At 47.3% G+C, this 27,890-nt stretch overlaps 16 non-coding genes and 2 pseudogenes across 16 annotated transcripts; all 18 read right to left on the bottom strand.

Annotated features, from left to right (window-relative positions):
• Positions 1-1,015: 1,015 nt before the first annotated feature.
• LOC142727858 (U2 spliceosomal RNA) lies at positions 1,016-1,206 on the bottom strand. The gene has a single exon (XR_012877308.1). It is a non-coding gene; the product is annotated as a U2 spliceosomal RNA (small nuclear RNA).
• Positions 1,207-2,512: 1,306 nt separating this feature from the next.
• LOC142727891 (U2 spliceosomal RNA) lies at positions 2,513-2,719 on the bottom strand (annotated as a pseudogene).
• A 1,350-nt stretch (positions 2,720-4,069) lies between these two features.
• Positions 4,070-4,180, bottom strand: LOC142727897 (U2 spliceosomal RNA; annotated as a pseudogene).
• Positions 4,181-5,486: 1,306 nt separating this feature from the next.
• Positions 5,487-5,677, bottom strand: LOC142727857 (U2 spliceosomal RNA). Its single transcript, XR_012877307.1, has one exon. It is a non-coding gene; the product is annotated as a U2 spliceosomal RNA (small nuclear RNA).
• Positions 5,678-6,983: 1,306 nt separating this feature from the next.
• Positions 6,984-7,174, bottom strand: LOC142727856 (U2 spliceosomal RNA). Its single transcript, XR_012877306.1, has one exon. It is a non-coding gene; the product is annotated as a U2 spliceosomal RNA (small nuclear RNA).
• Positions 7,175-8,478: 1,304 nt separating this feature from the next.
• Positions 8,479-8,669, bottom strand: LOC142727855 (U2 spliceosomal RNA). Its single transcript, XR_012877305.1, has one exon. It is a non-coding gene; the product is annotated as a U2 spliceosomal RNA (small nuclear RNA).
• A 1,306-nt stretch (positions 8,670-9,975) lies between these two features.
• LOC142727854 (U2 spliceosomal RNA) lies at positions 9,976-10,166 on the bottom strand. The gene has a single exon (XR_012877304.1). It is a non-coding gene; the product is annotated as a U2 spliceosomal RNA (small nuclear RNA).
• A 1,308-nt stretch (positions 10,167-11,474) lies between these two features.
• LOC142727877 (U2 spliceosomal RNA) lies at positions 11,475-11,666 on the bottom strand. The gene has a single exon (XR_012877325.1). It is a non-coding gene; the product is annotated as a U2 spliceosomal RNA (small nuclear RNA).
• Positions 11,667-12,972: 1,306 nt separating this feature from the next.
• LOC142727853 (U2 spliceosomal RNA) lies at positions 12,973-13,163 on the bottom strand. Its single transcript, XR_012877303.1, has one exon. It is a non-coding gene; the product is annotated as a U2 spliceosomal RNA (small nuclear RNA).
• Positions 13,164-14,471: 1,308 nt separating this feature from the next.
• Positions 14,472-14,662, bottom strand: LOC142727852 (U2 spliceosomal RNA). Its single transcript, XR_012877302.1, has one exon. It is a non-coding gene; the product is annotated as a U2 spliceosomal RNA (small nuclear RNA).
• A 1,304-nt stretch (positions 14,663-15,966) lies between these two features.
• LOC142727851 (U2 spliceosomal RNA) lies at positions 15,967-16,157 on the bottom strand. The gene has a single exon (XR_012877301.1). It is a non-coding gene; the product is annotated as a U2 spliceosomal RNA (small nuclear RNA).
• Positions 16,158-17,463: 1,306 nt separating this feature from the next.
• Positions 17,464-17,654, bottom strand: LOC142727849 (U2 spliceosomal RNA). The gene has a single exon (XR_012877299.1). It is a non-coding gene; the product is annotated as a U2 spliceosomal RNA (small nuclear RNA).
• Positions 17,655-18,960: 1,306 nt separating this feature from the next.
• Positions 18,961-19,151, bottom strand: LOC142727847 (U2 spliceosomal RNA). The gene has a single exon (XR_012877298.1). It is a non-coding gene; the product is annotated as a U2 spliceosomal RNA (small nuclear RNA).
• Positions 19,152-20,459: 1,308 nt separating this feature from the next.
• On the bottom strand, positions 20,460-20,650 carry LOC142727846 (U2 spliceosomal RNA). Its single transcript, XR_012877297.1, has one exon. It is a non-coding gene; the product is annotated as a U2 spliceosomal RNA (small nuclear RNA).
• A 1,307-nt stretch (positions 20,651-21,957) lies between these two features.
• On the bottom strand, positions 21,958-22,148 carry LOC142727845 (U2 spliceosomal RNA). The gene has a single exon (XR_012877296.1). It is a non-coding gene; the product is annotated as a U2 spliceosomal RNA (small nuclear RNA).
• A 1,307-nt stretch (positions 22,149-23,455) lies between these two features.
• Positions 23,456-23,646, bottom strand: LOC142727844 (U2 spliceosomal RNA). Its single transcript, XR_012877295.1, has one exon. It is a non-coding gene; the product is annotated as a U2 spliceosomal RNA (small nuclear RNA).
• A 1,310-nt stretch (positions 23,647-24,956) lies between these two features.
• On the bottom strand, positions 24,957-25,147 carry LOC142727953 (U2 spliceosomal RNA). The gene has a single exon (XR_012877380.1). It is a non-coding gene; the product is annotated as a U2 spliceosomal RNA (small nuclear RNA).
• A 1,310-nt stretch (positions 25,148-26,457) lies between these two features.
• Positions 26,458-26,648, bottom strand: LOC142727952 (U2 spliceosomal RNA). The gene has a single exon (XR_012877379.1). It is a non-coding gene; the product is annotated as a U2 spliceosomal RNA (small nuclear RNA).
• Positions 26,649-27,890: the final 1,242 nt, after the last annotated feature.

Genomic DNA, 27,890 nt, shown 5'->3' with positions numbered 1-27,890 from the left:
GCAAGTGCATGCCCACAGCCACCCCTTGTTCCTTCACACCTTGTATCAGCTGTAATCCAGTCCAGTCCAGTCCAGTGCTGCCTGCTGAGCAGCACTGACCAACACTGCCTGGGCCCAGGCTTTTATCTATCTCTGAGGCAGGCCCCATTATGATGTCAGAAAGCTGGCTCTGGAATCCTGAGGGCTCCACTATGACACGTGCAAAGTTCCGTCTGAACTTTATATAAGACGGTGCGGCTCAGTCAGTCACTCAGTGTTGCCTGAGAGGGCAACACTGCAACAGCCGGCCGCCAGGCTGTCTTTTTTTTGCACATTTATTTGCCTCCAGGAGGCCACAAGAGGGAGACAAGGGACTGCAAAATGGAAAATAGGCATCCACCAACTTTACAGACAACTTCTCTTTGCTCCTACAACCTCCATCCTTGCACAGTTTGTTATTCTTCCAGGTAACATAGTAACAAATCCAAATTGCTGCTCTCTTTGTAGGCAAGCAAGGGTTTGTTGCAACTGCAATTCTTACTTCTTCTTGGAAATGTAGGGACGACAGTACATTCCATCACATCCATCTAGTGTACACAGGTAGGTCCATTGTGGCGGGCGGGCTGCTTTAATGGCTGTTTGCTGTTCCCCCTACTCCACTCCACTATTTGACTGTGGTGCTGCATCAATCAATCAGTGGCTGGCTCAGGTGCAGCTCTTTAACCTACCTAAAAGGGAGGGCGGAGAGAAGACAAGGAAGGTGAATGAGCTGTTCCAATGTGAAATGCCGGAAACACAGAAACACAGAAGACACACACACACACACACACACACACACACACACACAACAAGAGGTGGCAATGTATTAATTAATTGCATTTAATAAATGAGCTCATTATCACACATGACTGTACAAATGCATTGTCCAACAGGTGTTGAAATAATGGGATTAAAAGGGGAGATCCCATCAGAAAGACAAAAACAATAGCAAACACAAATAGCACTTTTGGAATCTGATTTTAGTCAACACATAAGGGAAGGGTGCACCGGTCCTGGAAATACTGCAATACCAGGTCAATGCGTGGAGTGGACAGAGCAAGCTCTATTTCCATCTCCCTGTTCTAAAAATCCATTTAATATATGGTCCCCAGATAGGGGACGTATCAGATATTAAACTGATAAGAACAGATACTACACTTGATCTTAGCCAAAAGGCCGAGAAGCGATAACCCGAGCGGCCCTTGCCTTGCCCGAGCCTGTCCCATACTGCTGTTCACCCCTTGCAGCGATTGATTCAGCCTACTCCTAGGCAATTCCATGGGGCCCTGCAGGCTCACACACATTTACAGCTACTAAGCGGGAGGGAGGTGAATAAAGGCCGGAGAGGAAGCTACACAGGATTTGCTTCTTTTGCTTGCACCACAATGCAGTGCTGAAAGAGGAGGAATCTACATAAAAACGCCTTCCTGGCAACGCCCAAATGCCCTCCTGCCATGCAGATAAACACTGGCAGCGGCAGCAAGTGCATGCCCACAGCCACCCCTTGTTCCTTCACACCTTGTATCAGCTGTAATCCAGTCCAGTCCAGTCCAGTGCTGCCTGCTGAGCAGCACTGACCAACACTGCCTGGGCCCAGGCTTTTATCTATCTCTGAGGCAGGCCCCATTATGATGTCAGAAAGCTGGCTCTGGAATCCTGAGGGCTCCACTATGACACGTGCAAAGTTCCGTCTGAACTTTATATAAGACGGTGCGGCTCAGTCAGTCACTCAGTGTTGCCTGAGAGGGCAACACTGCAACAGCCGGCCGCCAGGCTGTCTTTTTTTTGCACATTTATTTGCCTCCAGGAGGCCACAAGAGGGAGACAAGGGACTGCAAAATGGAAAATAGGCATCCACCAACTTTACAGACAACTTCTCTTTGCTCCTACAACCTCCATCCTTGCACAGTTTGTTATTCTTCCAGGTAACATAGTAACAAATCCAAATTGCTGCTCTCTTTGTAGGCAAGCAAGGGTTTGTTGCAACTGCAATTCTTACTTCTTCTTGGAAATGTAGGGACGACAGTACATTCCATCACATCCATCTAGTGTACACAGGTAGGTCCATTGTGGCGGGCGGGCTGCTTTAATGGCTGTTTGCTGTTCCCCCTACTCCACTCCACTATTTGACTGTGGTGCTGCATCAATCAATCAGTGGCTGGCTCAGGTGCAGCTCTTTAACCTACCTAAAAGGGAGGGCGGAGAGAAGACAAGGAAGGTGAATGAGCTGTTCCAATGTGAAATGCCGGAAACACAGAAACACAGAAGACACACACACACACACACACACACACACACACACACAACAAGAGGTGGCAATGTATTAATTAATTGCATTTAATAAATGAGCTCATTATCACACATGACTGTACAAATGCATTGTCCAACAGGTGTTGAAATAATGGGATTAAAAGGGGAGATCCCATCAGAAAGACAAAAACAATAGCAAACACAAATAGCACTTTTGGAATCTGATTTTAGTCAACACATAAGGGAAGGGTGCACCGGTCCTGGAAATACTGCAATACCAGGTCAATGCGTGGAGTGGACAGAGCAAGCTCTATTTCCATCTCCCTGTTCTAAAAATCCATTTAATATATGGTCCCCAGATAGGGGACGTATCAGATATTAAACTGATAAGAACAGATTTTTTTTTTTTTTTTTTTTTTTTAATTCATTCAGATCACGTCTTAAAAATCATAAAATTCAAAATAAAAAAGACTTAGATCATCACAATGAAAACTGAAAACGTACAATTAATTTTTGTTTTCCTCTTTCCTTTTTTTTCCTTAAGAAATCAAAAAAACATTCCTTTTTTAACAGCAATAGTTCCTAACATATCCACTAGATGTTCCTGCAAATCATTACCATCCCACTCACAGTTTACAATGCACGTTAACCATGTTGGCACACCATACCTTTCAAGAAACCCTGGTAAATTTTCTCTTACACAGAGCCGCACCCTCCTCCGCATTTTTTCAAAATTAATTTTACTACGTAACTGCTCTACTTCTTCCAATAACCTGTCTCTTTCTGCTCTTTCCTCTTCTGAAATGACACTTTTTTTCTTTCTCTCTGCTTTTTTCCTTTTTTTCTCATCACTTTGCCCACTTCCTTCCAATTTATGAAGCTTGCCTTCTTCCAAACTAACTTCCGCTTCCTTTCTTTTGACTATCTTCTTATTTTCCTCTTGTACCTCACGTTTGCTTTTCTTTGGGCACGATTTGAATATGTGCCCCTCCTCTCCACACATATTACATACTTTCCCTTTCTGACATTCATTATACTTATGTCCCTCTTGCAGACATTTTGTACACATTACTTTCTCACAGGCTTCTCTCTCATGACCATACTCTTTACAATTCAAACAAAACATATCCATTCCAAGAAAAAATAAATTTCCACACGCACTTCCAATCTTGAACCGCGCTGGAGGAAACAATAGGTTTCTAGATTCACCAATTCTCACAAATTTACAAAGAAATTTCCACTTCCCAGTCCAAAATCCAAAAGGGTTAAACACTTTCCCCTTTCCCACCACCTCCTCACAAAACTTATTGAGAAATAACTTAATGTCCTCTTCATCCACGTAAGGCGAAAACATTTTTACAACCACCAACTTTTTGTTTGGCACAAAATGTGGTGTTACCTTCACACCCACAAGTCTTGGGTCCCTTTTACCTTCCTTCAAGCGTTCTAAAAAGACAGCATAAATTTCTTCTGTGGCGAAGGTAACGTCAAAGCACCCTCTCCTCGGATAGTCCATCACCGCCAAAATGCATGATCTCTCCAGCTGAAAGAAATCCAACAAAAGAACCTTTGTGATGAACTCCAGATCCTTCCTTTGTCGCTCAGATTCCTCCACGAAAAACCGGACAGCATTCCTGGTACGCATATATTCGGGAATTTCCTCCATCCTGCTCCAAACGAATTCCAGCAATCTCCAAAGAATACCTTCAGTACCGAAGTACCAGGCAGGTGATCGCTCCCCGTTGCCCTGGACTAATCCTCCTCCCCAATAGCAGCAGAGGGGTGAAGTCTCTCCTAAGAGAAACGATCCCCCCAGGCCAAGGAAAAGGGTACCAGGGCACCTCCTGACCAAGAAACAAGGCAATACCCTAAAGTACTACACTTGATCTTAGCCAAAAGGCCGAGAAGCGATAACCCGAGCGGCCCTTGCCTTGCCCGAGCCTGTCCCATACTGCTGTTCACCCCTTGCAGCGATTGATTCAGCCTACTCCTAGGCAATTCCATGGGGCCCTGCAGGCTCACACACATTTACAGCTACTAAGCGGGAGGGAGGTGAATAAAGGCCGGAGAGGAAGCTACACAGGATTTGCTTCTTTTGCTTGCACCACAATGCAGTGCTGAAAGAGGAGGAATCTACATAAAAACGCCTTCCTGGCAACGCCCAAATGCCCTCCTGCCATGCAGATAAACACTGGCAGCGGCAGCAAGTGCATGCCCACAGCCACCCCTTGTTCCTTCACACCTTGTATCAGCTGTAATCCAGTCCAGTCCAGTCCAGTGCTGCCTGCTGAGCAGCACTGACCAACACTGCCTGGGCCCAGGCTTTTATCTATCTCTGAGGCAGGCCCCATTATGATGTCAGAAAGCTGGCTCTGGAATCCTGAGGGCTCCACTATGACACGTGCAAAGTTCCGTCTGAACTTTATATAAGACGGTGCGGCTCAGTCAGTCACTCAGTGTTGCCTGAGAGGGCAACACTGCAACAGCCGGCCGCCAGGCTGTCTTTTTTTTGCACATTTATTTGCCTCCAGGAGGCCACAAGAGGGAGACAAGGGACTGCAAAATGGAAAATAGGCATCCACCAACTTTACAGACAACTTCTCTTTGCTCCTACAACCTCCATCCTTGCACAGTTTGTTATTCTTCCAGGTAACATAGTAACAAATCCAAATTGCTGCTCTCTTTGTAGGCAAGCAAGGGTTTGTTGCAACTGCAATTCTTACTTCTTCTTGGAAATGTAGGGACGACAGTACATTCCATCACATCCATCTAGTGTACACAGGTAGGTCCATTGTGGCGGGCGGGCTGCTTTAATGGCTGTTTGCTGTTCCCCCTACTCCACTCCACTATTTGACTGTGGTGCTGCATCAATCAATCAGTGGCTGGCTCAGGTGCAGCTCTTTAACCTACCTAAAAGGGAGGGCGGAGAGAAGACAAGGAAGGTGAATGAGCTGTTCCAATGTGAAATGCCGGAAACACAGAAACACAGAAGACACACACACACACACACACACACACACACACACACAACAAGAGGTGGCAATGTATTAATTAATTGCATTTAATAAATGAGCTCATTATCACACATGACTGTACAAATGCATTGTCCAACAGGTGTTGAAATAATGGGATTAAAAGGGGAGATCCCATCAGAAAGACAAAAACAATAGCAAACACAAATAGCACTTTTGGAATCTGATTTTAGTCAACACATAAGGGAAGGGTGCACCGGTCCTGGAAATACTGCAATACCAGGTCAATGCGTGGAGTGGACAGAGCAAGCTCTATTTCCATCTCCCTGTTCTAAAAATCCATTTAATATATGGTCCCCAGATAGGGGACGTATCAGATATTAAACTGATAAGAACAGATACTACACTTGATCTTAGCCAAAAGGCCGAGAAGCGATAACCCGAGCGGCCCTTGCCTTGCCCGAGCCTGTCCCATACTGCTGTTCACCCCTTGCAGCGATTGATTCAGCCTACTCCTAGGCAATTCCATGGGGCCCTGCAGGCTCACACACATTTACAGCTACTAAGCGGGAGGGAGGTGAATAAAGGCCGGAGAGGAAGCTACACAGGATTTGCTTCTTTTGCTTGCACCACAATGCAGTGCTGAAAGAGGAGGAATCTACATAAAAACGCCTTCCTGGCAACGCCCAAATGCCCTCCTGCCATGCAGATAAACACTGGCAGCGGCAGCAAGTGCATGCCCACAGCCACCCCTTGTTCCTTCACACCTTGTATCAGCTGTAATCCAGTCCAGTCCAGTCCAGTGCTGCCTGCTGAGCAGCACTGACCAACACTGCCTGGGCCCAGGCTTTTATCTATCTCTGAGGCAGGCCCCATTATGATGTCAGAAAGCTGGCTCTGGAATCCTGAGGGCTCCACTATGACACGTGCAAAGTTCCGTCTGAACTTTATATAAGACGGTGCGGCTCAGTCAGTCACTCAGTGTTGCCTGAGAGGGCAACACTGCAACAGCCGGCCGCCAGGCTGTCTTTTTTTTGCACATTTATTTGCCTCCAGGAGGCCACAAGAGGGAGACAAGGGACTGCAAAATGGAAAATAGGCATCCACCAACTTTACAGACAACTTCTCTTTGCTCCTACAACCTCCATCCTTGCACAGTTTGTTATTCTTCCAGGTAACATAGTAACAAATCCAAATTGCTGCTCTCTTTGTAGGCAAGCAAGGGTTTGTTGCAACTGCAATTCTTACTTCTTCTTGGAAATGTAGGGACGACAGTACATTCCATCACATCCATCTAGTGTACACAGGTAGGTCCATTGTGGCGGGCGGGCTGCTTTAATGGCTGTTTGCTGTTCCCCCTACTCCACTCCACTATTTGACTGTGGTGCTGCATCAATCAATCAGTGGCTGGCTCAGGTGCAGCTCTTTAACCTACCTAAAAGGGAGGGCGGAGAGAAGACAAGGAAGGTGAATGAGCTGTTCCAATGTGAAATGCCGGAAACACAGAAACACAGAAGACACACACACACACACACACACACACACACACACACAACAAGAGGTGGCAATGTATTAATTAATTGCATTTAATAAATGAGCTCATTATCACACATGACTGTACAAATGCATTGTCCAACAGGTGTTGAAATAATGGGATTAAAAGGGGAGATCCCATCAGAAAGACAAAAACAATAGCAAACACAAATAGCACTTTTGGAATCTGATTTTAGTCAACACATAAGGGAAGGGTGCACCGGTCCTGGAAATACTGCAATACCAGGTCAATGCGTGGAGTGGACAGAGCAAGCTCTATTTCCATCTCCCTGTTCTAAAAATCCATTTAATATATGGTCCCCAGATAGGGGACGTATCAGATATTAAACTGATAAGAACAGATACTACACTTGATCTTAGCCAAAAGGCCGAGAAGCGATAACCCGAGCGGCCCTTGCCTTGCCCGAGCCTGTCCCATACTGCTGTTCACCCCTTGCAGCGATTGATTCAGCCTACTCCTAGGCAATTCCATGGGGCCCTGCAGGCTCACACACATTTACAGCTACTAAGCGGGAGGGAGGTGAATAAAGGCCGGAGAGGAAGCTACACAGGATTTGCTTCTTTTGCTTGCACCACAATGCAGTGCTGAAAGAGGAGGAATCTACATAAAAACGCCTTCCTGGCAACGCCCAAATGCCCTCCTGCCATGCAGATAAACACTGGCAGCGGCAGCAAGTGCATGCCCACAGCCACCCCTTGTTCCTTCACACCTTGTATCAGCTGTAATCCAGTCCAGTCCAGTCCAGTGCTGCCTGCTGAGCAGCACTGACCAACACTGCCTGGGCCCAGGCTTTTATCTATCTCTGAGGCAGGCCCCATTATGATGTCAGAAAGCTGGCTCTGGAATCCTGAGGGCTCCACTATGACACGTGCAAAGTTCCGTCTGAACTTTATATAAGACGGTGCGGCTCAGTCAGTCACTCAGTGTTGCCTGAGAGGGCAACACTGCAACAGCCGGCCGCCAGGCTGTCTTTTTTTTGCACATTTATTTGCCTCCAGGAGGCCACAAGAGGGAGACAAGGGACTGCAAAATGGAAAATAGGCATCCACCAACTTTACAGACAACTTCTCTTTGCTCCTACAACCTCCATCCTTGCACAGTTTGTTATTCTTCCAGGTAACATAGTAACAAATCCAAATTGCTGCTCTCTTTGTAGGCAAGCAAGGGTTTGTTGCAACTGCAATTCTTACTTCTTCTTGGAAATGTAGGGACGACAGTACATTCCATCACATCCATCTAGTGTACACAGGTAGGTCCATTGTGGCGGGCGGGCTGCTTTAATGGCTGTTTGCTGTTCCCCCTACTCCACTCCACTATTTGACTGTGGTGCTGCATCAATCAATCAGTGGCTGGCTCAGGTGCAGCTCTTTAACCTACCTAAAAGGGAGGGCGGAGAGAAGACAAGGAAGGTGAATGAGCTGTTCCAATGTGAAATGCCGGAAACACAGAAACACAGAAGACACACACACACACACACACACACACACACACACAACAAGAGGTGGCAATGTATTAATTAATTGCATTTAATAAATGAGCTCATTATCACACATGACTGTACAAATGCATTGTCCAACAGGTGTTGAAATAATGGGATTAAAAGGGGAGATCCCATCAGAAAGACAAAAACAATAGCAAACACAAATAGCACTTTTGGAATCTGATTTTAGTCAACACATAAGGGAAGGGTGCACCGGTCCTGGAAATACTGCAATACCAGGTCAATGCGTGGAGTGGACAGAGCAAGCTCTATTTCCATCTCCCTGTTCTAAAAATCCATTTAATATATGGTCCCCAGATAGGGGACGTATCAGATATTAAACTGATAAGAACAGATACTACACTTGATCTTAGCCAAAAGGCCGAGAAGCGATAACCCGAGCGGCCCTTGCCTTGCCCGAGCCTGTCCCATACTGCTGTTCACCCCTTGCAGCGATTGATTCAGCCTACTCCTAGGCAATTCCATGGGGCCCTGCAGGCTCACACACATTTACAGCTACTAAGCGGGAGGGAGGTGAATAAAGGCCGGAGAGGAAGCTACACAGGATTTGCTTCTTTTGCTTGCACCACAATGCAGTGCTGAAAGAGGAGGAATCTACATAAAAACGCCTTCCTGGCAACGCCCAAATGCCCTCCTGCCATGCAGATAAACACTGGCAGCGGCAGCAAGTGCATGCCCACAGCCACCCCTTGTTCCTTCACACCTTGTATCAGCTGTAATCCAGTCCAGTCCAGTCCAGTGCTGCCTGCTGAGCAGCACTGACCAACACTGCCTGGGCCCAGGCTTTTATCTATCTCTGAGGCAGGCCCCATTATGATGTCAGAAAGCTGGCTCTGGAATCCTGAGGGCTCCACTATGACACGTGCAAAGTTCCGTCTGAACTTTATATAAGACGGTGCGGCTCAGTCAGTCACTCAGTGTTGCCTGAGAGGGCAACACTGCAACAGCCGGCCGCCAGGCTGTCTTTTTTTTGCACATTTATTTGCCTCCAGGAGGCCACAAGAGGGAGACAAGGGACTGCAAAATGGAAAATAGGCATCCACCAACTTTACAGACAACTTCTCTTTGCTCCTACAACCTCCATCCTTGCACAGTTTGTTATTCTTCCAGGTAACATAGTAACAAATCCAAATTGCTGCTCTCTTTGTAGGCAAGCAAGGGTTTGTTGCAACTGCAATTCTTACTTCTTCTTGGAAATGTAGGGACGACAGTACATTCCATCACATCCATCTAGTGTACACAGGTAGGTCCATTGTGGCGGGCGGGCTGCTTTAATGGCTGTTTGCTGTTCCCCCTACTCCACTCCACTATTTGACTGTGGTGCTGCATCAATCAATCAGTGGCTGGCTCAGGTGCAGCTCTTTAACCTACCTAAAAGGGAGGGCGGAGAGAAGACAAGGAAGGTGAATGAGCTGTTCCAATGTGAAATGCCGGAAACACAGAAACACAGAAGACACACACACACACACACACACACACACACACACACAACAAGAGGTGGCAATGTATTAATTAATTGCATTTAATAAATGAGCTCATTATCACACATGACTGTACAAATGCATTGTCCAACAGGTGTTGAAATAATGGGATTAAAAGGGGAGATCCCATCAGAAAGACAAAAACAATAGCAAACACAAATAGCACTTTTGGAATCTGATTTTAGTCAACACATAAGGGAAGGGTGCACCGGTCCTGGAAATACTGCAATACCAGGTCAATGCGTGGAGTGGACAGAGCAAGCTCTATTTCCATCTCCCTGTTCTAAAAATCCATTTAATATATGGTCCCCAGATAGGGGACGTATCAGATATTAAACTGATAAGAACAGATACTACACTTGATCTTAGCCAAAAGGCCGAGAAGCGATAACCCGAGCGGCCCTTGCCTTGCCCGAGCCTGTCCCATACTGCTGTTCACCCCTTGCAGCGATTGATTCAGCCTACTCCTAGGCAATTCCATGGGGCCCTGCAGGCTCACACACATTTACAGCTACTAAGCGGGAGGGAGGTGAATAAAGGCCGGAGAGGAAGCTACACAGGATTTGCTTCTTTTGCTTGCACCACAATGCAGTGCTGAAAGAGGAGGAATCTACATAAAAACGCCTTCCTGGCAACGCCCAAATGCCCTCCTGCCATGCAGATAAACACTGGCAGCGGCAGCAAGTGCATGCCCACAGCCACCCCTTGTTCCTTCACACCTTGTATCAGCTGTAATCCAGTCCAGTCCAGTCCAGTGCTGCCTGCTGAGCAGCACTGACCAACACTGCCTGGGCCCAGGCTTTTATCTATCTCTGAGGCAGGCCCCATTATGATGTCAGAAAGCTGGCTCTGGAATCCTGAGGGCTCCACTATGACACGTGCAAAGTTCCGTCTGAACTTTATATAAGACGGTGCGGCTCAGTCAGTCACTCAGTGTTGCCTGAGAGGGCAACACTGCAACAGCCGGCCGCCAGGCTGTCTTTTTTTTGCACATTTATTTGCCTCCAGGAGGCCACAAGAGGGAGACAAGGGACTGCAAAATGGAAAATAGGCATCCACCAACTTTACAGACAACTTCTCTTTGCTCCTACAACCTCCATCCTTGCACAGTTTGTTATTCTTCCAGGTAACATAGTAACAAATCCAAATTGCTGCTCTCTTTGTAGGCAAGCAAGGGTTTGTTGCAACTGCAATTCTTACTTCTTCTTGGAAATGTAGGGACGACAGTACATTCCATCACATCCATCTAGTGTACACAGGTAGGTCCATTGTGGCGGGCGGGCTGCTTTAATGGCTGTTTGCTGTTCCCCCTACTCCACTCCACTATTTGACTGTGGTGCTGCATCAATCAATCAGTGGCTGGCTCAGGTGCAGCTCTTTAACCTACCTAAAAGGGAGGGCGGAGAGAAGACAAGGAAGGTGAATGAGCTGTTCCAATGTGAAATGCCGGAAACACAGAAACACAGAAGACACACACACACACACACACACACACACACACACACACAACAAGAGGTGGCAATGTATTAATTAATTGCATTTAATAAATGAGCTCATTATCACACATGACTGTACAAATGCATTGTCCAACAGGTGTTGAAATAATGGGATTAAAAGGGGAGATCCCATCAGAAAGACAAAAACAATAGCAAACACAAATAGCACTTTTGGAATCTGATTTTAGTCAACACATAAGGGAAGGGTGCACCGGTCCTGGAAATACTGCAATACCAGGTCAATGCGTGGAGTGGACAGAGCAAGCTCTATTTCCATCTCCCTGTTCTAAAAATCCATTTAATATATGGTCCCCAGATAGGGGACGTATCAGATATTAAACTGATAAGAACAGATACTACACTTGAATCTTAGCCAAAAGGCCGAGAAGCGATAACCCGAGCGGCCCTTGCCTTGCCCGAGCCTGTCCCATACTGCTGTTCACCCCTTGCAGCGATTGATTCAGCCTACTCCTAGGCAATTCCATGGGGCCCTGCAGGCTCACACACATTTACAGCTACTAAGCGGGAGGGAGGTGAATAAAGGCCGGAGAGGAAGCTACACAGGATTTGCTTCTTTTGCTTGCACCACAATGCAGTGCTGAAAGAGGAGGAATCTACATAAAAACGCCTTCCTGGCAACGCCCAAATGCCCTCCTGCCATGCAGATAAACACTGGCAGCGGCAGCAAGTGCATGCCCACAGCCACCCCTTGTTCCTTCACACCTTGTATCAGCTGTAATCCAGTCCAGTCCAGTCCAGTGCTGCCTGCTGAGCAGCACTGACCAACACTGCCTGGGCCCAGGCTTTTATCTATCTCTGAGGCAGGCCCCATTATGATGTCAGAAAGCTGGCTCTGGAATCCTGAGGGCTCCACTATGACACGTGCAAAGTTCCGTCTGAACTTTATATAAGACGGTGCGGCTCAGTCAGTCACTCAGTGTTGCCTGAGAGGGCAACACTGCAACAGCCGGCCGCCAGGCTGTCTTTTTTTTGCACATTTATTTGCCTCCAGGAGGCCACAAGAGGGAGACAAGGGACTGCAAAATGGAAAATAGGCATCCACCAACTTTACAGACAACTTCTCTTTGCTCCTACAACCTCCATCCTTGCACAGTTTGTTATTCTTCCAGGTAACATAGTAACAAATCCAAATTGCTGCTCTCTTTGTAGGCAAGCAAGGGTTTGTTGCAACTGCAATTCTTACTTCTTCTTGGAAATGTAGGGACGACAGTACATTCCATCACATCCATCTAGTGTACACAGGTAGGTCCATTGTGGCGGGCGGGCTGCTTTAATGGCTGTTTGCTGTTCCCCCTACTCCACTCCACTATTTGACTGTGGTGCTGCATCAATCAATCAGTGGCTGGCTCAGGTGCAGCTCTTTAACCTACCTAAAAGGGAGGGCGGAGAGAAGACAAGGAAGGTGAATGAGCTGTTCCAATGTGAAATGCCGGAAACACAGAAACACAGAAGACACACACACACACACACACACACACACACACACACAACAAGAGGTGGCAATGTATTAATTAATTGCATTTAATAAATGAGCTCATTATCACACATGACTGTACAAATGCATTGTCCAACAGGTGTTGAAATAATGGGATTAAAAGGGGAGATCCCATCAGAAAGACAAAAACAATAGCAAACACAAATAGCACTTTTGGAATCTGATTTTAGTCAACACATAAGGGAAGGGTGCACCGGTCCTGGAAATACTGCAATACCAGGTCAATGCGTGGAGTGGACAGAGCAAGCTCTATTTCCATCTCCCTGTTCTAAAAATCCATTTAATATATGGTCCCCAGATAGGGGACGTATCAGATATTAAACTGATAAGAACAGATACTACACTTGATCTTAGCCAAAAGGCCGAGAAGCGATAACCCGAGCGGCCCTTGCCTTGCCCGAGCCTGTCCCATACTGCTGTTCACCCCTTGCAGCGATTGATTCAGCCTACTCCTAGGCAATTCCATGGGGCCCTGCAGGCTCACACACATTTACAGCTACTAAGCGGGAGGGAGGTGAATAAAGGCCGGAGAGGAAGCTACACAGGATTTGCTTCTTTTGCTTGCACCACAATGCAGTGCTGAAAGAGGAGGAATCTACATAAAAACGCCTTCCTGGCAACGCCCAAATGCCCTCCTGCCATGCAGATAAACACTGGCAGCGGCAGCAAGTGCATGCCCACAGCCACCCCTTGTTCCTTCACACCTTGTATCAGCTGTAATCCAGTCCAGTCCAGTCCAGTGCTGCCTGCTGAGCAGCACTGACCAACACTGCCTGGGCCCAGGCTTTTATCTATCTCTGAGGCAGGCCCCATTATGATGTCAGAAAGCTGGCTCTGGAATCCTGAGGGCTCCACTATGACACGTGCAAAGTTCCGTCTGAACTTTATATAAGACGGTGCGGCTCAGTCAGTCACTCAGTGTTGCCTGAGAGGGCAACACTGCAACAGCCGGCCGCCAGGCTGTCTTTTTTTTGCACATTTATTTGCCTCCAGGAGGCCACAAGAGGGAGACAAGGGACTGCAAAATGGAAAATAGGCATCCACCAACTTTACAGACAACTTCTCTTTGCTCCTACAACCTCCATCCTTGCACAGTTTGTTATTCTTCCAGGTAACATAGTAACAAATCCAAATTGCTGCTCTCTTTGTAGGCAAGCAAGGGTTTGTTGCAACTGCAATTCTTACTTCTTCTTGGAAATGTAGGGACGACAGTACATTCCATCACATCCATCTAGTGTACACAGGTAGGTCCATTGTGGCGGGCGGGCTGCTTTAATGGCTGTTTGCTGTTCCCCCTACTCCACTCCACTATTTGACTGTGGTGCTGCATCAATCAATCAGTGGCTGGCTCAGGTGCAGCTCTTTAACCTACCTAAAAGGGAGGGCGGAGAGAAGACAAGGAAGGTGAATGAGCTGTTCCAATGTGAAATGCCGGAAACACAGAAACACAGAAGACACACACACACACACACACACACACACACACACACACAACAAGAGGTGGCAATGTATTAATTAATTGCATTTAATAAATGAGCTCATTATCACACATGACTGTACAAATGCATTGTCCAACAGGTGTTGAAATAATGGGATTAAAAGGGGAGATCCCATCAGAAAGACAAAAACAATAGCAAACACAAATAGCACTTTTGGAATCTGATTTTAGTCAACACATAAGGGAAGGGTGCACCGGTCCTGGAAATACTGCAATACCAGGTCAATGCGTGGAGTGGACAGAGCAAGCTCTATTTCCATCTCCCTGTTCTAAAAATCCATTTAATATATGGTCCCCAGATAGGGGACGTATCAGATATTAAACTGATAAGAACAGATACTACACTTGATCTTAGCCAAAAGGCCGAGAAGCGATAACCCGAGCGGCCCTTGCCTTGCCCGAGCCTGTCCCATACTGCTGTTCACCCCTTGCAGCGATTGATTCAGCCTACTCCTAGGCAATTCCATGGGGCCCTGCAGGCTCACACACATTTACAGCTACTAAGCGGGAGGGAGGTGAATAAAGGCCGGAGAGGAAGCTACACAGGATTTGCTTCTTTTGCTTGCACCACAATGCAGTGCTGAAAGAGGAGGAATCTACATAAAAACGCCTTCCTGGCAACGCCCAAATGCCCTCCTGCCATGCAGATAAACACTGGCAGCGGCAGCAAGTGCATGCCCACAGCCACCCCTTGTTCCTTCACACCTTGTATCAGCTGTAATCCAGTCCAGTCCAGTCCAGTGCTGCCTGCTGAGCAGCACTGACCAACACTGCCTGGGCCCAGGCTTTTATCTATCTCTGAGGCAGGCCCCATTATGATGTCAGAAAGCTGGCTCTGGAATCCTGAGGGCTCCACTATGACACGTGCAAAGTTCCGTCTGAACTTTATATAAGACGGTGCGGCTCAGTCAGTCACTCAGTGTTGCCTGAGAGGGCAACACTGCAACAGCCGGCCGCCAGGCTGTCTTTTTTTTGCACATTTATTTGCCTCCAGGAGGCCACAAGAGGGAGACAAGGGACTGCAAAATGGAAAATAGGCATCCACCAACTTTACAGACAACTTCTCTTTGCTCCTACAACCTCCATCCTTGCACAGTTTGTTATTCTTCCAGGTAACATAGTAACAAATCCAAATTGCTGCTCTCTTTGTAGGCAAGCAAGGGTTTGTTGCAACTGCAATTCTTACTTCTTCTTGGAAATGTAGGGACGACAGTACATTCCATCACATCCATCTAGTGTACACAGGTAGGTCCATTGTGGCGGGCGGGCTGCTTTAATGGCTGTTTGCTGTTCCCCCTACTCCACTCCACTATTTGACTGTGGTGCTGCATCAATCAATCAGTGGCTGGCTCAGGTGCAGCTCTTTAACCTACCTAAGGGAGGGCGGAGAGAAGACAAGGAAGGTGAATGAGCTGTTCCAATGTGAAATGCCGGAAACACAGAAACACAGAAGACACACACACACACACACACACACACACACACACACAACAAGAGGTGGCAATGTATTAATTAATTGCATTTAATAAATGAGCTCATTATCACACATGACTGTACAAATGCATTGTCCAACAGGTGTTGAAATAATGGGATTAAAAGGGGAGATCCCATCAGAAAGACAAAAACAATAGCAAACACAAATAGCACTTTTGGAATCTGATTTTAGTCAACACATAAGGGAAGGGTGCACCGGTCCTGGAAATACTGCAATACCAGGTCAATGCGTGGAGTGGACAGAGCAAGCTCTATTTCCATCTCCCTGTTCTAAAAATCCATTTAATATATGGTCCCCAGATAGGGGACGTATCAGATATTAAACTGATAAGAACAGATACTACACTTGATCTTAGCCAAAAGGCCGAGAAGCGATAACCCGAGCGGCCCTTGCCTTGCCCGAGCCTGTCCCATACTGCTGTTCACCCCTTGCAGCGATTGATTCAGCCTACTCCTAGGCAATTCCATGGGGCCCTGCAGGCTCACACACATTTACAGCTACTAAGCGGGAGGGAGGTGAATAAAGGCCGGAGAGGAAGCTACACAGGATTTGCTTCTTTTGCTTGCACCACAATGCAGTGCTGAAAGAGGAGGAATCTACATAAAAACGCCTTCCTGGCAACGCCCAAATGCCCTCCTGCCATGCAGATAAACACTGGCAGCGGCAGCAAGTGCATGCCCACAGCCACCCCTTGTTCCTTCACACCTTGTATCAGCTGTAATCCAGTCCAGTCCAGTCCAGTGCTGCCTGCTGAGCAGCACTGACCAACACTGCCTGGGCCCAGGCTTTTATCTATCTCTGAGGCAGGCCCCATTATGATGTCAGAAAGCTGGCTCTGGAATCCTGAGGGCTCCACTATGACACGTGCAAAGTTCCGTCTGAACTTTATATAAGACGGTGCGGCTCAGTCAGTCACTCAGTGTTGCCTGAGAGGGCAACACTGCAACAGCCGGCCGCCAGGCTGTCTTTTTTTTGCACATTTATTTGCCTCCAGGAGGCCACAAGAGGGAGACAAGGGACTGCAAAATGGAAAATAGGCATCCACCAACTTTACAGACAACTTCTCTTTGCTCCTACAACCTCCATCCTTGCACAGTTTGTTATTCTTCCAGGTAACATAGTAACAAATCCAAATTGCTGCTCTCTTTGTAGGCAAGCAAGGGTTTGTTGCAACTGCAATTCTTACTTCTTCTTGGAAATGTAGGGACGACAGTACATTCCATCACATCCATCTAGTGTACACAGGTAGGTCCATTGTGGCGGGCGGGCTGCTTTAATGGCTGTTTGCTGTTCCCCCTACTCCACTCCACTATTTGACTGTGGTGCTGCATCAATCAATCAGTGGCTGGCTCAGGTGCAGCTCTTTAACCTACCTAAAAGGGAGGGCGGAGAGAAGACAAGGAAGGTGAATGAGCTGTTCCAATGTGAAATGCCGGAAACACAGAAACACAGAAGACACACACACACACACACACACACACACACACACACAACAAGAGGTGGCAATGTATTAATTAATTGCATTTAATAAATGAGCTCATTATCACACATGACTGTACAAATGCATTGTCCAACAGGTGTTGAAATAATGGGATTAAAAGGGGAGATCCCATCAGAAAGACAAAAACAATAGCAAACACAAATAGCACTTTTGGAATCTGATTTTAGTCAACACATAAGGGAAGGGTGCACCGGTCCTGGAAATACTGCAATACCAGGTCAATGCGTGGAGTGGACAGAGCAAGCTCTATTTCCATCTCCCTGTTCTAAAAATCCATTTAATATATGGTCCCCAGATAGGGGACGTATCAGATATTAAACTGATAAGAACAGATACTACACTTGATCTTAGCCAAAAGGCCGAGAAGCGATAACCCGAGCGGCCCTTGCCTTGCCCGAGCCTGTCCCATACTGCTGTTCACCCCTTGCAGCGATTGATTCAGCCTACTCCTAGGCAATTCCATGGGGCCCTGCAGGCTCACACACATTTACAGCTACTAAGCGGGAGGGAGGTGAATAAAGGCCGGAGAGGAAGCTACACAGGATTTGCTTCTTTTGCTTGCACCACAATGCAGTGCTGAAAGAGGAGGAATCTACATAAAAACGCCTTCCTGGCAACGCCCAAATGCCCTCCTGCCATGCAGATAAACACTGGCAGCGGCAGCAAGTGCATGCCCACAGCCACCCCTTGTTCCTTCACACCTTGTATCAGCTGTAATCCAGTCCAGTCCAGTCCAGTGCTGCCTGCTGAGCAGCACTGACCAACACTGCCTGGGCCCAGGCTTTTATCTATCTCTGAGGCAGGCCCCATTATGATGTCAGAAAGCTGGCTCTGGAATCCTGAGGGCTCCACTATGACACGTGCAAAGTTCCGTCTGAACTTTATATAAGACGGTGCGGCTCAGTCAGTCACTCAGTGTTGCCTGAGAGGGCAACACTGCAACAGCCGGCCGCCAGGCTGTCTTTTTTTTGCACATTTATTTGCCTCCAGGAGGCCACAAGAGGGAGACAAGGGACTGCAAAATGGAAAATAGGCATCCACCAACTTTACAGACAACTTCTCTTTGCTCCTACAACCTCCATCCTTGCACAGTTTGTTATTCTTCCAGGTAACATAGTAACAAATCCAAATTGCTGCTCTCTTTGTAGGCAAGCAAGGGTTTGTTGCAACTGCAATTCTTACTTCTTCTTGGAAATGTAGGGACGACAGTACATTCCATCACATCCATCTAGTGTACACAGGTAGGTCCATTGTGGCGGGCGGGCTGCTTTAATGGCTGTTTGCTGTTCCCCCTACTCCACTCCACTATTTGACTGTGGTGCTGCATCAATCAATCAGTGGCTGGCTCAGGTGCAGCTCTTTAACCTACCTAAAAGGGAGGGCGGAGAGAAGACAAGGAAGGTGAATGAGCTGTTCCAATGTGAAATGCCGGAAACACAGAAACACAGAAGACACACACACACACACACACACACACACACACACACAACAAGAGGTGGCAATGTATTAATTAATTGCATTTAATAAATGAGCTCATTATCACACATGACTGTACAAATGCATTGTCCAACAGGTGTTGAAATAATGGGATTAAAAGGGGAGATCCCATCAGAAAGACAAAAACAATAGCAAACACAAATAGCACTTTTGGAATCTGATTTTAGTCAACACATAAGGGAAGGGTGCACCGGTCCTGGAAATACTGCAATACCAGGTCAATGCGTGGAGTGGACAGAGCAAGCTCTATTTCCATCTCCCTGTTCTAAAAATCCATTTAATATATGGTCCCCAGATAGGGGACGTATCAGATATTAAACTGATAAGAACAGATACTACACTTGATCTTAGCCAAAAGGCCGAGAAGCGATAACCCGAGCGGCCCTTGCCTTGCCCGAGCCTGTCCCATACTGCTGTTCACCCCTTGCAGCGATTGATTCAGCCTACTCCTAGGCAATTCCATGGGGCCCTGCAGGCTCACACACATTTACAGCTACTAAGCGGGAGGGAGGTGAATAAAGGCCGGAGAGGAAGCTACACAGGATTTGCTTCTTTTGCTTGCACCACAATGCAGTGCTGAAAGAGGAGGAATCTACATAAAAACGCCTTCCTGGCAACGCCCAAATGCCCTCCTGCCATGCAGATAAACACTGGCAGCGGCAGCAAGTGCATGCCCACAGCCACCCCTTGTTCCTTCACACCTTGTATCAGCTGTAATCCAGTCCAGTCCAGTCCAGTGCTGCCTGCTGAGCAGCACTGACCAACACTGCCTGGGCCCAGGCTTTTATCTATCTCTGAGGCAGGCCCCATTATGATGTCAGAAAGCTGGCTCTGGAATCCTGAGGGCTCCACTATGACACGTGCAAAGTTCCGTCTGAACTTTATATAAGACGGTGCGGCTCAGTCAGTCACTCAGTGTTGCCTGAGAGGGCAACACTGCAACAGCCGGCCGCCAGGCTGTCTTTTTTTTGCACATTTATTTGCCTCCAGGAGGCCACAAGAGGGAGACAAGGGACTGCAAAATGGAAAATAGGCATCCACCAACTTTACAGACAACTTCTCTTTGCTCCTACAACCTCCATCCTTGCACAGTTTGTTATTCTTCCAGGTAACATAGTAACAAATCCAAATTGCTGCTCTCTTTGTAGGCAAGCAAGGGTTTGTTGCAACTGCAATTCTTACTTCTTCTTGGAAATGTAGGGACGACAGTACATTCCATCACATCCATCTAGTGTACACAGGTAGGTCCATTGTGGCGGGCGGGCTGCTTTAATGGCTGTTTGCTGTTCCCCCTACTCCACTCCACTATTTGACTGTGGTGCTGCATCAATCAATCAGTGGCTGGCTCAGGTGCAGCTCTTTAACCTACCTAAAAGGGAGGGCGGAGAGAAGACAAGGAAGGTGAATGAGCTGTTCCAATGTGAAATGCCGGAAACACAGAAACACAGAAGACACACACACACACACACACACACACACACACACACACAACAAGAGGTGGCAATGTATTAATTAATTGCATTTAATAAATGAGCTCATTATCACACATGACTGTACAAATGCATTGTCCAACAGGTGTTGAAATAATGGGATTAAAAGGGGAGATCCCATCAGAAAGACAAAAACAATAGCAAACACAAATAGCACTTTTGGAATCTGATTTTAGTCAACACATAAGGGAAGGGTGCACCGGTCCTGGAAATACTGCAATACCAGGTCAATGCGTGGAGTGGACAGAGCAAGCTCTATTTCCATCTCCCTGTTCTAAAAATCCATTTAATATATGGTCCCCAGATAGGGGACGTATCAGATATTAAACTGATAAGAACAGATACTACACTTGATCTTAGCCAAAAGGCCGAGAAGCGATAACCCGAGCGGCCCTTGCCTTGCCCGAGCCTGTCCCATACTGCTGTTCACCCCTTGCAGCGATTGATTCAGCCTACTCCTAGGCAATTCCATGGGGCCCTGCAGGCTCACACACATTTACAGCTACTAAGCGGGAGGGAGGTGAATAAAGGCCGGAGAGGAAGCTACACAGGATTTGCTTCTTTTGCTTGCACCACAATGCAGTGCTGAAAGAGGAGGAATCTACATAAAAACGCCTTCCTGGCAACGCCCAAATGCCCTCCTGCCATGCAGATAAACACTGGCAGCGGCAGCAAGTGCATGCCCACAGCCACCCCTTGTTCCTTCACACCTTGTATCAGCTGTAATCCAGTCCAGTCCAGTCCAGTGCTGCCTGCTGAGCAGCACTGACCAACACTGCCTGGGCCCAGGCTTTTATCTATCTCTGAGGCAGGCCCCATTATGATGTCAGAAAGCTGGCTCTGGAATCCTGAGGGCTCCACTATGACACGTGCAAAGTTCCGTCTGAACTTTATATAAGACGGTGCGGCTCAGTCAGTCACTCAGTGTTGCCTGAGAGGGCAACACTGCAACAGCCGGCCGCCAGGCTGTCTTTTTTTTGCACATTTATTTGCCTCCAGGAGGCCACAAGAGGGAGACAAGGGACTGCAAAATGGAAAATAGGCATCCACCAACTTTACAGACAACTTCTCTTTGCTCCTACAACCTCCATCCTTGCACAGTTTGTTATTCTTCCAGGTAACATAGTAACAAATCCAAATTGCTGCTCTCTTTGTAGGCAAGCAAGGGTTTGTTGCAACTGCAATTCTTACTTCTTCTTGGAAATGTAGGGACGACAGTACATTCCATCACATCCATCTAGTGTACACAGGTAGGTCCATTGTGGCGGGCGGGCTGCTTTAATGGCTGTTTGCTGTTCCCCCTACTCCACTCCACTATTTGACTGTGGTGCTGCATCAATCAATCAGTGGCTGGCTCAGGTGCAGCTCTTTAACCTACCTAAAAGGGAGGGCGGAGAGAAGACAAGGAAGGTGAATGAGCTGTTCCAATGTGAAATGCCGGAAACACAGAAACACAGAAGACACACACACACACACACACACACACACACACACACACACAAGAGGTGGCAATGTATTAATTAATTGCATTTAATAAATGAGCTCATTATCACACATGACTGTACAAATGCATTGTCCAACAGGTGTTGAAATAATGGGATTAAAAGGGGAGATCCCATCAGAAAGACAAAAACAATAGCAAACACAAATAGCACTTTTGGAATCTGATTTTAGTCAACACATAAGGGAAGGGTGCACCGGTCCTGGAAATACTGCAATACCAGGTCAATGCGTGGAGTGGACAGAGCAAGCTCTATTTCCATCTCCCTGTTCTAAAAATCCATTTAATATATGGTCCCCAGATAGGGGACGTATCAGATATTAAACTGATAAGAACAGATACTACACTTGATCTTAGCCAAAAGGCCGAGAAGCGATAACCCGAGCGGCCCTTGCCTTGCCCGAGCCTGTCCCATACTGCTGTTCACCCCTTGCAGCGATTGATTCAGCCTACTCCTAGGCAATTCCATGGGGCCCTGCAGGCTCACACACATTTACAGCTACTAAGCGGGAGGGAGGTGAATAAAGGCCGGAGAGGAAGCTACACAGGATTTGCTTCTTTTGCTTGCACCACAATGCAGTGCTGAAAGAGGAGGAATCTACATAAAAACGCCTTCCTGGCAACGCCCAAATGCCCTCCTGCCATGCAGATAAACACTGGCAGCGGCAGCAAGTGCATGCCCACAGCCACCCCTTGTTCCTTCACACCTTGTATCAGCTGTAATCCAGTCCAGTCCAGTCCAGTGCTGCCTGCTGAGCAGCACTGACCAACACTGCCTGGGCCCAGGCTTTTATCTATCTCTGAGGCAGGCCCCATTATGATGTCAGAAAGCTGGCTCTGGAATCCTGAGGGCTCCACTATGACACGTGCAAAGTTCCGTCTGAACTTTATATAAGACGGTGCGGCTCAGTCAGTCACTCAGTGTTGCCTGAGAGGGCAACACTGCAACAGCCGGCCGCCAGGCTGTCTTTTTTTTGCACATTTATTTGCCTCCAGGAGGCCACAAGAGGGAGACAAGGGACTGCAAAATGGAAAATAGGCATCCACCAACTTTACAGACAACTTCTCTTTGCTCCTACAACCTCCATCCTTGCACAGTTTGTTATTCTTCCAGGTAACATAGTAACAAATCCAAATTGCTGCTCTCTTTGTAGGCAAGCAAGGGTTTGTTGCAACTGCAATTCTTACTTCTTCTTGGAAATGTAGGGACGACAGTACATTCCATCACATCCATCTAGTGTACACAGGTAGGTCCATTGTGGCGGGCGGGCTGCTTTAATGGCTGTTTGCTGTTCCCCCTACTCCACTCCACTATTTGACTGTGGTGCTGCATCAATCAATCAGTGGCTGGCTCAGGTGCAGCTCTTTAACCTACCTAAAAGGGAGGGCGGAGAGAAGACAAGGAAGGTGAATGAGCTGTTCCAATGTGAAATGCCGGAAACACAGAAACACAGAAGACACACACACACACACACACACACACACACACACACACACAAGAGGTGGCAATGTATTAATTAATTGCATTTAATAAATGAGCTCATTATCACACATGACTGTACAAATGCATTGTCCAACAGGTGTTGAAATAATGGGATTAAAAGGGGAGATCCCATCAGAAAGACAAAAACAATAGCAAACACAAATAGCACTTTTGGAATCTGATTTTAGTCAACACATAAGGGAAGGGTGCACCGGTCCTGGAAATACTGCAATACCAGGTCAATGCGTGGAGTGGACAGAGCAAGCTCTATTTCCATCTCCCTGTTCTAAAAATCCATTTAATATATGGTCCCCAGATAGGGGACGTATCAGATATTAAACTGATAAGAACAGATACTACACTTGATCTTAGCCAAAAGGCCGAGAAGCGATAACCCGAGCGGCCCTTGCCTTGCCCGAGCCTGTCCCATACTGCTGTTCACCCCTTGCAGCGATTGATTCAGCCTACTCCTAGGCAATTCCATGGGGCCCTGCAGGCTCACACACATTTACAGCTACTAAGCGGGAGGGAGGTGAATAAAGGCCGGAGAGGAAGCTACACAGGATTTGCTTCTTTTGCTTGCACCACAATGCAGTGCTGAAAGAGGAGGAATCTACATAAAAACGCCTTCCTGGCAACGCCCAAATGCCCTCCTGCCATGCAGATAAACACTGGCAGCGGCAGCAAGTGCATGCCCACAGCCACCCCTTGTTCCTTCACACCTTGTATCAGCTGTAATCCAGTCCAGTCCAGTCCAGTGCTGCCTGCTGAGCAGCACTGACCAACACTGCCTGGGCCCAGGCTTTTATCTATCTCTGAGGCAGGCCCCATTATGATGTCAGAAAGCTGGCTCTGGAATCCTGAGGGCTCCACTATGACACGTGCAAAGTTCCGTCTGAACTTTATATAAGACGGTGCGGCTCAGTCAGTCACTCAGTGTTGCCTGAGAGGGCAACACTGCAACAGCCGGCCGCCAGGCTGTCTTTTTTTTGCACATTTATTTGCCTCCAGGAGGCCACAAGAGGGAGACAAGGGACTGCAAAATGGAAAATAGGCATCCACCAACTTTACAGACAACTTCTCTTTGCTCCTACAACCTCCATCCTTGCACAGTTTGTTATTCTTCCAGGTAACATAGTAACAAATCCAAATTGCTGCTCTCTTTGTAGGCAAGCAAGGGTTTGTTGCAACTGCAATTCTTACTTCTTCTTGGAAATGTAGGGACGACAGTACATTCCATCACATCCATCTAGTGTACACAGGTAGGTCCATTGTGGCGGGCGGGCTGCTTTAATGGCTGTTTGCTGTTCCCCCTACTCCACTCCACTATTTGACTGTGGTGCTGCATCAATCAATCAGTGGCTGGCTCAGGTGCAGCTCTTTAACCTACCTAAAAGGGAGGGCGGAGAGAAGACAAGGAAGGTGAATGAGCTGTTCCAATGTGAAATGCCGGAAACACAGAAACACAGAAGACACACACACACACACACACACACACACACACACACACACAACAAGAGGTGGCAATGTATTAATTAATTGCATTTAATAAATGAGCTCATTATCACACATGACTGTACAAATGCATTGTCCAACAGGTGTTGAAATAATGGGATTAAAAGGGGAGATCCCATCAGAAAGACAAAAACAATAGCAAACACAAATAGCACTTTTGGAATCTGATTTTAGTCAACACATAAGGGAAGGGTGCACCGGTCCTGGAAATACTGCAATACCAGGTCAATGCGTGGAGTGGACAGAGCAAGCTCTATTTCCATCTCCCTGTTCTAAAAATCCATTTAATATATGGTCCCCAGATAGGGGACGTATCAGATATTAAACTGATAAGAACAGATACTACACTTGATCTTAGCCAAAAGGCCGAGAAGCGATAACCCGAGCGGCCCTTGCCTTGCCCGAGCCTGTCCCATACTGCTGTTCACCCCTTGCAGCGATTGATTCAGCCTACTCCTAGGCAATTCCATGGGGCCCTGCAGGCTCACACACATTTACAGCTACTAAGCGGGAGGGAGGTGAATAAAGGCCGGAGAGGAAGCTACACAGGATTTGCTTCTTTTGCTTGCACCACAATGCAGTGCTGAAAGAGGAGGAATCTACATAAAAACGCCTTCCTGGCAACGCCCAAATGCCCTCCTGCCATGCAGATAAACACTGGCAGCGGCAGCAAGTGCATGCCCACAGCCACCCCTTGTTCCTTCACACCTTGTATCAGCTGTAATCCAGTCCAGTCCAGTCCAGTGCTGCCTGCTGAGCAGCACTGACCAACACTGCCTGGGCCCAGGCTTTTATCTATCTCTGAGGCAGGCCCCATTATGATGTCAGAAAGCTGGCTCTGGAATCCTGAGGGCTCCACTATGACACGTGCAAAGTTCCGTCTGAACTTTATATAAGACGGTGCGGCTCAGTCAGTCACTCAGTGTTGCCTGAGAGGGCAACACTGCAACAGCCGGCCGCCAGGCTGTCTTTTTTTTGCACATTTATTTGCCTCCAGGAGGCCACAAGAGGGAGACAAGGGACTGCAAAATGGAAAATAGGCATCCACCAACTTTACAGACAACTTCTCTTTGCTCCTACAACCTCCATCCTTGCACAGTTTGTTATTCTTCCAGGTAACATAGTAACAAATCCAAATTGCTGCTCTCTTTGTAGGCAAGCAAGGGTTTGTTGCAACTGCAATTCTTACTTCTTCTTGGAAATGTAGGGACGACAGTACATTCCATCACATCCATCTAGTGTACACAGGTAGGTCCATTGTGGCGGGCGGGCTGCTTTAATGGCTGTTTGCTGTTCCCCCTACTCCACTCCACTATTTGACTGTGGTGCTGCATCAATCAATCAGTGGCTGGCTCAGGTGCAGCTCTTTAACCTACCTAAAAGGGAGGGCGGAGAGAAGACAAGGAAGGTGAATGAGCTGTTCCAATGTGAAATGCCGGAAACACAGAAACACAGAAGACACACACACACACACACACACACACACACACACACACACAACAAGAGGTGGCAATGTATTAATTAATTGCATTTAATAAATGAGCTCATTATCACACATGACTGTACAAATGCATTGTCCAACAGGTGTTGAAATAATGGGATTAAAAGGGGAGATCCCATCAGAAAGACAAAAACAATAGCAAACACAAATAGCACTTTTGGAATCTGATTTTAGTCAACACATAAGGGAAGGGTGCACCGGTCCTGGAAATACTGCAATACCAGGTCAATGCGTGGAGTGGACAGAGCAAGCTCTATTTCCATCTCCCTGTTCTAAAAATCCATTTAATATATGGTCCCCAGATAGGGGACGTATCAGATATTAAACTGATAAGAACAGATACTACACTTGATCTTAGCCAAAAGGCCGAGAAGCGATAACCCGAGCGGCCCTTGCCTTGCCCGAGCCTGTCCCATACTGCTGTTCACCCCTTGCAGCGATTGATTCAGCCTACTCCTAGGCAATTCCATGGGGCCCTGCAGGCTCACACACATTTACAGCTACTAAGCGGGAGGGAGGTGAATAAAGGCCGGAGAGGAAGCTACACAGGATTTGCTTCTTTTGCTTGCACCACAATGCAGTGCTGAAAGAGGAGGAATCTACATAAAAACGCCTTCCTGGCAACGCCCAAATGCCCTCCTGCCATGCAGATAAACACTGGCAGCGGCAGCAAGTGCATGCCCACAGCCACCCCTTGTTCCTTCACACCTTGTATCAGCTGTAATCCAGTCCAGTCCAGTCCAGTGCTGCCTGCTGAGCAGCACTGACCAACACTGCCTGGGCCCAGGCTTTTATCTATCTCTGAGGCAGGCCCCATTATGATGTCAGAAAGCTGGCTCTGGAATCCTGAGGGCTCCACTATGACACGTGCAAAGTTCCGTCTGAACTTTATATAAGACGGTGCGGCTCAGTCAGTCACTCAGTGTTGCCTGAGAGGGCAACACTGCAACAGCCGGCCGCCAGGCTGTCTTTTTTTTGCACATTTATTTGCCTCCAGGAGGCCACAAGAGGGAGACAAGGGACTGCAAAATGGAAAATAGGCATCCACCAACTTTACAGACAACTTCTCTTTGCTCCTACAACCTCCATCCTTGCACAGTTTGTTATTCTTCCAGGTAACATAGTAACAAATCCAAATTGCTGCTCTCTTTGTAGGCAAGCAAGGGTTTGTTGCAACTGCAATTCTTACTTCTTCTTGGAAATGTAGGGACGACAGTACATTCCATCACATCCATCTAGTGTACACAGGTAGGTCCATTGTGGCGGGCGGGCTGCTTTAATGGCTGTTTGCTGTTCCCCCTACTCCACTCCACTATTTGACTGTGGTGCTGCATCAATCAATCAGTGGCTGGCTCAGGTGCAGCTCTTTAACCTACCTAAAAGGGAGGGCGGAGAGAAGACAAGGAAGGTGAATGAGCTGTTCCAATGTGAAATGCCGGAAACACAGAAACACAGAAGACACACACACACACACACACACACACACACACACACACACAACAAGAGGTGGCAATGTATTAATTAATTGCATTTAATAAATGAGCTCATTATCACACATGACTGTACAAATGCATTGTCCAACAGGTGTTGAAATAATGGGATTAAAAGGGGAGATCCCAT

This window comes from Rhinoderma darwinii, unplaced genomic scaffold (genome assembly GCF_050947455.1).
Source record: "Rhinoderma darwinii isolate aRhiDar2 unplaced genomic scaffold, aRhiDar2.hap1 Scaffold_656, whole genome shotgun sequence".
NCBI lineage: Eukaryota > Metazoa > Chordata > Amphibia > Anura > Rhinodermatidae > Rhinoderma > Rhinoderma darwinii.
The sequence above is the reverse complement of the archived record's forward strand: the minus strand, read 5'-3'. Positions and strand labels throughout refer to the sequence as shown.